Source organism: Eriocheir sinensis, chromosome 10, assembly GCF_024679095.1.
Source record: "Eriocheir sinensis breed Jianghai 21 chromosome 10, ASM2467909v1, whole genome shotgun sequence".
Classification (NCBI taxonomy): domain Eukaryota; kingdom Metazoa; phylum Arthropoda; class Malacostraca; order Decapoda; family Varunidae; genus Eriocheir; species Eriocheir sinensis.
The window spans coordinates 12,222,057-12,228,856 of NC_066518.1; positions in this window are offsets into that span (position 1 = coordinate 12,222,057).

Below are 6,800 nucleotides of genomic sequence, written 5' to 3' on the forward strand. Positions count from 1 at the left end.
CCGTACACCAAGCCGCTTTAGGAGCTTGCGTAACCCTTTCACCCTCGACCTTCTGGCAGGTGTCGGGGGGCACGTTAGGCCGCTGCCCGTGGGCGTCGACAAGGGGGGAGCCAGTTGACAGTCTTTCCCTTCTGTTTTATTTCCTACATACATACTTTCCACTCAATATATTTACCTGTCTAGTTGTGTGGTTTTTAGTGGGAGATTTTTCATTAGACATCACTTTGTCCCTAGGAAGCAGGGTACTGTGATTTGCCTTTCCATTTTATAATAACATTAGGGCTTGATATGGCTATCCAGAATATAGGATCTTTGACAAGCTCCTTGGAAAAACGGTCACTTTAATTTTACAGTCCTGAAGCTTCCCTAATAGAGGAGTAAGTTTTCTGGGAAGTGAAAATCTGTTAAAGAATATATTTCCTGCGCTTACAAAAAGACGTTAATAATAGGAAAAAGAAAACACACACAGATAGAAAGATAGACCGATAGAAAGATTGAGATAAATTAAGAGAGAGTGAAAGCAAGAGTGAAAGCGAGAGCAAAAGCCAGAGACCGAAAGCCAGAGACCGAGAGAGAACAAGAGAGGGGGGGGGGGGCATTAAAACAAGGGAAAAGGGAGCAAACAGCCAGCCTGACAAAGACCAACTAAGGACGAGTACCGCGGCGCACACACGGCAGCCAAATGGGGGCCGAGCACACAGGCGGACGGACGGACTATGATAAATCCCTCACTATGTCTTCCCTCTTCCGCCTGCCTCGGCCACACCAATTTGGCGGGGCAATAAATCCGGGGTAAATCAACAAACAGCGCCCTCATTACACGGCCCTGTTTGCCCTGCCTTACTATTGTTTGTGGAGTGTTTGTACCAATCTCTTCTCTCCTGCCCCTCGTCCCCGTCACCCCTCTCCCTCTTCCTCTTCTACCGGCACCGCTTTTCTGGCCTCCCTCTTCATCTCTTCCCTTCTTCCCTCCCCTTTTGGTGTCTACGTTGCCTTCCTGTGTTACCTCTCCTCAGCCGCTCTCCTTATAACACGTTTTTTTTCACCCGATTCTTTTGACTCAACGACGCGGTGTATTTGACCAAGATTTTTTTCCGCTGTCCAAATGGATGTCTCGACGGGTTTTTCAGTAACGTAGACAAAATATAAACAGACACGAGAATGACAAGGGGAGCATAAAGGGTGGAAATGAATGGACGTCTTCCGGCTTATCACCACCACCCGCCTGTACTAATTAATGTTTACAGTTTGCCGACGGAGGTTAGTGGATGGTTCAGTAGTCGCCGCTTGAGCTACTGACACGTGTAATCTCTTGTTCCTGAAGAAAGTTTGATTAGCGTGGGATAACCTGATGCTGTGCTTGTGAACTCCCCGTTTTTTACTTGGGTGTGTTGGTGGGTAAGTTTCAATGTTCCAAATGTTCTTCCTGTTGATCATGTTGCGCTTAGGTTTGAATTAGAATCAGTGGTCAGCATTTCTTTTGTATTTTTGGTCTGTAGAAATTAAGCTGATGCGGTGCTTCTGAAGTCCCCGTTTTAACTTGGTTATGTTATGGCTTTCAGTGCTCCGAGAAATGTTCAAGATAATCAGATTACGTATACCAGTGTTCAACCTTTCTTTTCATTTTCTTTTTTATGGTCTAGGTAAAGTTAGAGGGCATATGGTATAGCCGCGCGTGGGCTCAATGCTCATCTCCGACTTATTGGCCCTTGAGCATGTGGTGGTAAAGAACTCGTTACCCCTATTCTAGGATTCGAACCCGGGCCCCCTGCTTGGCTTAAAATGAAAACCGTCCCTTTATCCTCCAAGTAAAAGGGAAGTATCAAGACATATAGTATCACCATCCGAAATTGACCTCTCTTTTGGCTACTCATATCTATACATTCTTTTACAGGTGGAGCTCATATATAGCGGGCATTTGTGCTTTTATTGATTTTTGCCCTTGAGCTGTTTCCCTTACCGTAAAATACCCAACGGAAATAGACGGAAAGGAACAAATAATGAGAGAAAGGAAGGGGAGGAAGAAGGAAGGCGAATGAATGAATGAAGGAAGGAATGAAGGAAGGAAGGAAGGGAGGAAGGAAGAAAAAGAAAGAAAGAAAGAAAGAAAGAAAGAAAGCAGGCAAGCAAGCAAGCAAGCAAGAAAGAAAGCAAACAAGCAAGAAAGAGAGCAAGAAAGAAAGAAAGAAAGAAAACAGGGAAGCAAGAAAGAACGCAAGAAAGCAAGAAAGAAAGCAAGAAAGAAAGCAAGCAAGCAACCAAGAAAGCAACCAAGAAAGCAAAAAAGAAAGAAAGGAAGGAAGAAAGGAAGAAAGAAAGAAAGAAAGCAAGAAAGCAAGAAAGAAAGAAAGCAAGCAAGAAAGAAAGAAAGAAAGAAAGCAAGAAAGAAAGCAAGAAAGCAAGAAAGCAAGAAAGAAAGCAAGAAAGCAAGAAGGAAAGGAAGGAAGGAAGAAAGAAAGAAAGAAAGAAAGAAAGAAAGCAAGAAAGCAAGAAAGAAAGCAAGAAAGCGAGAAAGAAAGCAAGAAAGAAAGAAAGAAAGAAAGAAAGAAAGCAAGAAAGAAAGCAAGAAAGCAAGAAAGAAAGCAAGAAAGCAAGAAAGAAAGCAAGAAAGAAAGAAAGCAAGAAAGAAAGCAAGAAAGCAAGAAAGCAAGAAGGAAAGGAAGGAAGGAAGAAAGAAAGAAAGAAAGAAAGAAAGAAAGAAAGAAAGGAGGGAATAAAGGGAGGAAGGAAGGAAGAAAAGAAAAAAAGAAAGGAAGTATGAAATAAAGGCAGAAATGGAGAAAATGAAAGAATAAAAAAAAAATAATAATCCTGTGATCCCGGGTGACGTAATACTCGCAGCAACCAAGAAAGCAAGCAAGCAAGCAAGAAGGAAAAAGAAAAGAAGGAAGGAAGGAAGAAAGAAAGAAAGGAGGGAATAAAAGGAGGAAGGAAGGAATAAAAGAAAGAAAGGAAGGAAGAAAAAAAGAAAGAAATGGAGGAAATGAAAGAATATAAACAGAAGAAAAGAAATAATCCTGTGATCCCCGGTGACGTAATACTCGCAGCAATAGTTAAGGCCGAGGAGACGCAGTACTCTATACACCTGGCGCGTGAATGGAACTTTGCTCTCAGCCCGTAAAGAAAGTCGCCGTTGTGAAGAGATTTTCATTTGGAATTACTGCATCGCCCGTCGCGGAGGAGTAGAATGGATGGCGATTTATAGTACTGCTGCACCTGCTACTTTCCTTCCTTCTGCTTCTTCTGCTACTGCTTCTGCTTGAGCCTTATACCGGGATTCTCTCTTTTGTTCGGTGTATTCCTTGGTGTTGTTATTGTTATTATTGCTGTTTTTGTTGCCTTCATCCCCACCGTCGTTGTCATTGTCTTCGTCTTCGTTGTTGTCGTCCATTTCCTCGTTGTCGTCTTTTTCGTCCACGTTCTTGGCCTTGTTCTTGTCCTCGTTTTCTTCATCATCCTCTTTTTCTTCTTTGTAGTTCATTTTTTCTTTCTCGTTCTCGTCATCCTCTTTTCCCTCCTCCTCCTCCTCCTCCTCCTCCTCACGCTATTAATTTCGCTATAGTATTACTTGAAGGCGTGATAAGTGTTCTCGACTCTCCTTCAGTACGCATGGAGCTACACTGAAGAGAGAGAGAGAGAGAGAGAGAGAGAGAGAGAGAGAGTAAATACATAAACACACACACACACACACACACACACACACACACACACACACACACATATATTGGGCAGGTTAATTTAGGTTTTCTTTAGTCTCTCATCTTTATCGTTTTCGTTTATTCACCTGTATTGTAATGTGTGTGTATTTTCCGTAGAGTTAAATATCCCACCACCACCACCAAGAACAACAATACAACAACAACAACAACACTCACACTGGCACTTGTATCATGATTAAGAATGTGGATGAGAGACTGATATAAGTGAGAGAAAGAAAGACACTCAGACAGACGGATAAATAGACGGTAAAGGACAAACAATGAAAGGAAGGGAATATGGAAGAAAGGAAGGATGGAGGGAATGAAGGAGGATACTAAGCGGATATAAACAGAAAGGGACAAACAGTAATATAAAGGAAGGGGAGAAGGAAGGAAGAAAGAAAAGAAGGATGCAGGGAACAAAGGAAGTTGCCCGACGGAAATAGACGGAGGACAAACAACAATAGAAAGGAAGAGAAGGAAGAAAGAAAGGAGAGAAGGAAGGAAGGAGAGAACAAAGGAAGACACCCAAACACATGGAAATAGTTTATCACCCTCCCCTTGCATTTCGATATATAAAAAGACCTGCATAACTTCCCCTGACATGTCCGTTAATGCACACACTCACGTTACACGCTCGAGCAAGAGCCAAACATCCCATCGATCCCTGTAATTGAGAGAAATTAGGTAAACTTAAACTAATTACCGAACCATCAGAAGCTACGATAGGTGTTAATTACCCCTGGGACGCGCGGAGGGGGAGCTTAGAGGGATCGCGGGGCTGGAGAAGACGAGTGATGAGGTCCTTGCTGATGGATATACATGTAAGCAACTTTCCGTCAGCCTTGTTCCTTCCTCTTCGGCCCTCTCCCTAGTAAGTGCAGCCGTAGGGAAAGAGAGGTAGCGTATACAGATCTTGGGGCTGCCGGAGACGATATTAAGGTCCCCGCTGATGGATGAACGTGTAACCAACTGCCCCTCTGCTTCGTTCCCCCTCTTCGGCGCTCTCCCTAGCAAGTGCAGCCGAAGGGAAAGAGAGGTTATTGTTGCCTATAATGTGGGTGGCGGCTCGGGGCGGAAAACACGGCGGGAAAAGGCAGAAAGGGAGTCCAAAGTTTGTTTAGTTTAGCGGGAAAGTTTTGAAGCTCGTGTGAGAACTACGAGAAAAGGCTGGCAAGCTGAGCATTCTGATGGGGGAGTGAGGGTGTGTGTGTGTGTGTGTGTGTGTGTGTGTGTGTGTGTGTGTGTGTGTGTGTAAGAGAGAGAGAGAGAGAGAGAGAGAGAGAGAGAGAGAGAGAGAGAGAGAGAGAGAGAGAGAGAGAGAGAGAGAGAGAGAGATGAAGGAAGTGCAAGTGATATTTTTTTACAGGAAGAGAGAGAGAGAGAGAGAGAGAGAGAGAGAGAGAGAGAGAGAGAGAGAGAGAGAGAGAGAGAGAGAGAGAGAGAGAGAGAGAGAGAGAGAGAGAGAACCATCCTTTATTCAAACACCCGGTGCCCTCCCTTCTCTGGCCGGTGTGCTAATAGAGTAATGGACATCACTATCTCACGTTATTAGTGTTATTACGTTGCCCTTCACCTGGCTAACGTAACGCATCAGGTGACACGCAAGGTGGAGGGCTCTTCTTCCCCGCCCGACCACGCCCAGCAACACTAGCACGCCGCGACATTCCCTTTGGACGAAAAAGAATATATATGAAAGGAAGTATGAAAAGTAGGAGTACAGCCATTTATTATTCAGCGTCCAATTACCGCACCCAACACCTGGCATTGTGCGTATACCTGTATCGACCATCCGCGTCCCAGGTAATCACTTTTTTTTTCTTTTTTTTGTATCTATATTCTGTTTTCGGTAAAGGTGTTGATTTTTCTTTTCTTTTTCTTTACTTTTTGCTGTTATTATTTGATTGTTATGTCTTCTTTATTTTTTCCCTCCTATGTGTATTCTGTTTTCGGTAAAGGTGTTGATTTTTCTTTTTTTTTTATGACTTTTTTGTTGTTGTCTTGGTTGGTAAGTTTATATTTTTTTTACTGCATTTTTTTTTTTGTATTCAGTTGATTTTCATTTTCCGTTTTTATGATTATTATGGATTAACGAAAAAGAATCCTTGTTATATACCTCTGTTTACGTTATTTTATGTTAGTCTTATTTTCTTTCTCGTTTCGTGTCTTCCAATTTTAGTATTTTTGATTAATAAAATGATATGCTTCTTACATCTGATTACGTTTTGTTTTTGTGTGCTAGTATTATTTTCTTCCTCTTCTTCCTATCTTTTATTTCTAGTGCTTATTTTTTCCTCCCTCATACACTCACGTCTATAATTGCGTCCCTTCATCCCTTTATAGTTTTAATTTCTGTATATCTTCTTTTCTTCCATTTTTAGTGTCATTTTTTCGTCTTTTATACACACATGTCGGTATTTGCCTCCATCCATCCCTTCATAGTCTTATTTTCTGTATCTCTTCCTTTCTTCCATGTCATTTTTTCGTCTTTTATACACACATGTCGGTATTTGCCTCCATCCATCCCTTCATAGTCTCATTTTCTGTATCTTTTCTTGTCTTCCATTTCTAGCGTCGTCTTTTTCCTCCCTTATACACGCATGTCTTTATTTGCATCATCACTCCATCCCTTCACCCCAGCCAGACCTGATAGAGTCGTTATGATAAGAATGACTTGTATCCGCTTATGTTTGCACCATGACATACACACTGACGCAACATGCACGCGAGTCTTACGTGTACCTGTTGTGTTTGGCTTCCTCGAACATTCACATACAGGAACACTACATTCTACATTCAGGAAGGTGTGCTTGGCTTGTACGAACAGCCGCATATGCGTAACTCTTCATGTTCGCTGCTGTGCGTGTTCGTTTTGATACACTGGAAGGCTCACGTCTGCATCTTCATGTGCGGACTGATTAAAGTACTACCTGATTTTACAGTGTGTGTGATAGATATATACTAAGTAAACAGAGAGACAAAATCAGTATCGGTATTGAGATGTCTTCGTTTTTAGTTTTTGAAGGAGTTAGGCGAAGGAAAGTTTAAACAATAGACCGACCACTGAAGTGTTTTTAGTGTGTGAGATTGATAGATACTAGA